The sequence below is a fragment of the Macrotis lagotis genome, chromosome 1, assembly GCF_037893015.1.
Source record: "Macrotis lagotis isolate mMagLag1 chromosome 1, bilby.v1.9.chrom.fasta, whole genome shotgun sequence".
NCBI classification, from domain to species: Eukaryota; Metazoa; Chordata; class Mammalia; order Peramelemorphia; family Peramelidae; genus Macrotis; species Macrotis lagotis.
Genome location: NC_133658.1, coordinates 572,600,810 through 572,605,215, shown reverse-complemented (window position 1 = coordinate 572,605,215; position 4,406 = coordinate 572,600,810).

Genomic DNA, 4,406 nt, shown 5'->3' with positions numbered 1-4,406 from the left:
ACAGGAAGAAGAAAGAAAGGAAACACCTTCTATGTGCCAAGCACTTTCTAAACATTATCACATTGATTCCAAAACAACCTTGTGAGGTATAGGTACTCTTATTATCATAACCATTTTACAGTTGAGGAAATTAAAGCAATCAGCATATAGATGACTTGCCCAGGGTCACCCAGCTGTAAAGTGTCAAAGGCTGAATTTGAATTCTGGTCTTCCTGACTACCAGATTATCAATTTAGCCACTATATCACTTGGCTACCTAGGTTCTTTCCTGGTTCCCCAAGTTGTTGGTGTAAATGACTTAGTATTTAATTTGTCTATACTTTGAATTTACTCATTTGTATACAAGTTATTTCTATACAATAGAATGTAAACTCCTTGAAGGTAAGAACTGCTTCATTTTTATCTTTGTATACTTTAATATCTAGTCCAATGTTGTGCATGAAATAAATACTTATAGACCTGTTGAATTGAATTAAATTGAATCAAATCATCCTGTCAGATAATAAAAACCTGTAGGGCAGGTCTGTATATTAATCCTCTTTGATACTTCCCCTCAGCATCTTGCAAAAGTAAGTGTTCAGTCCAAATCCATTAAAATAATGAATGAAATGTTTGCACTCGCATTTTTTTTCCTTCTACAGCCAAAAGGAACCAGTCTATTTTCAAAATATAGTTATTATATTTGTTGGATTTTTTTAAATAAGCATTTCACCTTTTACTTATTTCCAGTAATTTTATCTTGTTCTTGCAAAGTCATTTACCCATTTAGATGTTTTGAGTTTTATTTCTCTCTTTCCCAATATGAGCATAGTTTAGTGTTACTTATAAATCTATTGAGGATGTTCTTAAGATAGTAAATAAACTTGACTGAAAGAGAAATCTATTGAGGACACTAAATTGGTGTTAGCATCAAACCACTGAGTACAACTATAAAACAGATATCTCCTCACCCACCGTTAATGTTGTCAAAGCCCCACTTACTTATCTTGTTGCTCAGAATATCTAATGGGAAATGTGAGAATCAAACTCAAAAAAGAATATCCATCTGACTTCCCCTTTTATTTTTGTGACTCATCACTTAGTCAAGAGGCATATCAGTCTTAAATAAGATGATAGAAAATTGGCTATATGGGAAGGGATGTGTCACATCCTGGGAAGAATGGAATAAAAAATGGAATAAAAAAGAAAAAATATAACACCAGTCCCAGGCCAGAGAAGCAAAGGCTAGGCATCACTAGGTAATATAGTTATCCCATACACATAAGGAACTAGGGATTCCCCCACACACAATCTGTAAAATTCAGGTAAAAATTTTTGACCCCCTCCCCTTTGTAATAGGAAAGATGTCTGAATTTTTTCCTTTTGTTTTTTATGGGGTTTTTACAGAATCAAAAGATAAAATACATTGATAATATGCAAAACTATGCCCCTCTCATCTCTTTTTTTTGTCATGATTTGTTCCTCTATCCATAGGTCTGACAAACAATTTCTTCCCTGCTCCATTAATTTGCTTTTGATATCACCCTTTATATATTGGTTATGTCCAGTTTCTACTAGATTATTTTGCAGTTTTCCGAACAATTTTTGTCAAATAGTGAGTTTCTGACACAATAACTGGAATCTTGAGTTTACCAAACATTAGGTTACTGTGTTCACTTATTTCTATACATTATATACCTAATCTGTTCCATTGAACAACTTTTCTATAGCCAGTACTAAACTTCATTTCCATTAAAAAAAATTATTCCTTTAATATTCTTGATCTTTCATTTCTCCAGATGGATTGCTATTATTTTATCTAGCTCTATAAAAGTAATTCTTTGGTAGTTTGATTGGTATGGCACTGAAAAAAAGTAAATTTAGGTAATATTTTATTATACTGGCTTTATCTACCCATAAGCATAATATTTCTCCAATTATATAAATGTCTTCATTAAGTATGAAGAGTATTTTGTAATTTTGTTCATATTGTGTGTCTTGTCAGGTAGACTCCCAAGTATTTTATATAATATGCAGTTATTTATTTATTTATTTATTTTTTGCAAGGCAATGGAGTTAAGTGGCTTGCCCAAGACCATACAGCGAGGTAATTATCAAGTGTCTGAGGCTGGATTTGAACTCAGATACTCCTGACTCCAGGGCCAGTGCTCTCTCCACTGTGTCACCTAGCTGCCCCTTATTTTTTTTTAAGAGTTTATTTATTTTGAGTTTTACAATTTTTCTCCCATTTTTGCTTCCCTCTCCCCACCCCCCACAGAAGGCATTTTGTTAGTCTTTACATTGATTCCATGTTATACATTGATCTCAGTTGAATGTGATGACAGAGAAATCATATCCTTAAGGAAGACAAATAAAGTATGAGATAGTAAAATTACATAATAATATAATGCTTTTTTCCCCATAATTTGATGGTAATAGTCTTTGGTCTTTGTTCAAAGTCCGTAATTCTTTCTCTGGATACAGATGGTATTCTCCATTGCGGATAGCTCAAAATTGTTCCTGATTGTTGCACTGAAGGGATGAGCAAGTCCATTGAGTTGATCATCACCCCCATGTGCAGTTATTTTAACTGAAATTTATCTTTTTCTGCTGTATTTTATTGATAATATAGAGATTCTAATGATTTGTGTGGGTTAATTTTATATTCAGGAATTTTACTGAAGTTGATAACTGTTTTTTATTAGTTTGCTAGTTGACTCTGTAGGGTTCTCTAGGTAAACCAAATATCATCTGCAAAAATTGATAGTTTGTTTCCTCATTGTCTATGCCTATTTCTTCAATTTCTTTTTCATGCCTTATTGCTATAGCTAGTGTTTCTGATACAATACTGAATACTAAAGTAGTCAGACAACCTTACCCTTTATAGGTAATACTAGCTCTTGGTTGGCAAGATGGCATTTATCATTTTAAGGAAAGCTCCATTTAGTCCTGTGCTTTTTAATGATTTTTTTAAACAGGAATGGTTATTATAGTTTGCCAAAAGCTGTTTTTACATTATTTGAAATAATCATGTGATTATTTTTAGTGATAGACATAGTCAAAACTATAATTTTCCCTATATTGACTAGCTTTGTATTCCCAGAATAAATCCAACATGGTCATCATATTTTATCTTTATGAGATATTGGTGTAATTTCCTTGCAAACATTTTATTTAATTAATTTTAAATTTTTGCATCAATACTTACTAGGGAAATTGGTCTAAATTTTTTCTCTGTCTTTTACTCTCCCTGATTCACACATCAAGATTATATTTATGTCATAGAAGGAATTTAGAAGAATTCCTTCTTAATGTATTTTTTTTCAAAAAGTTTATGTAATATTGGAATTGTTACTTAAAATGTTTGGTAGGATTTACTAATAAAACCATCTGGCCCTGGGTTCTTTTTTTTAAGAGAATTCATTTGGAGCTTGTTCAATTCCATTTTCTAGGATTATTTAAGTCATATAAGTAGTGTTGCCTCTTCTGTTAAGTTGAGCAATTACATTTTTAAAATATTCATCTATTTCATATAGATTGTCAGTTTTATTGGGTTTGGTGGGCAAAACCATTCCCAATATTTACTTTTTTTCCTCATAGAAGGTTGTAATTTGATTTTTTTATTTTGATATGCTAATTTGGCTTTCTTCTCTTTTTAAAATTAAACTAGCCAATAGTTTATCTTTTTTTAAATCTCGTAGCTTTATTTATTAATTCAACACATTTTTCTTACTTTTTTTACTTTAAATTTTGTTCATCTTTCCTTTGATTTTTCAGAATTTCTATTTTGGTATTTATTGGGGAGTGAAATTTTTTGGTTTTTTTCTAGCTTTTTGGTTATGTGTCCAACTCATTTATCTCTTTCACTCTTTTATTGATATAAACATTTAGAAATACAAATTTTTCCACTAAGTACTGCTTTGCTTGCATCCTACAAATTTTGGTATGTTGTCTCATTATTGTCATTATCTTTAAAATTATTGCTTCTTTCTATGATTCTACGACCAACTTATTGTTTAGGATTAGATTATTTAATTTCCAAATAGTTTCCATCTATATTTCCAAAGTCCTTTATTAAAAATAATTTTATTGAATTATAGTCAGAAAAGATGTACTTAATATAAATGCTTTCCTGTCTTTGTGAAAATTTTATAACCTACTACATAGCTGGTTTTTGAGAAGATGCTATGCATTATTGAGAAATTGGTATGTTCCTTTATATTCTCATTTAATAATCTCCAGAGATCTATCATATTTAACTTTTCTAAAATTCTATTCATCTCCTTTACTTCTTTCCTATTTATTTTATGGTTAGATTTAACTATGATCGAGAGCGATAAATTGAGGTTCCCTCACTAAGATAGTTTTACTATCTATTTCTACCTATAACTCATTTTTCTTGAGAGTTTGAACATTATGCCATTTGA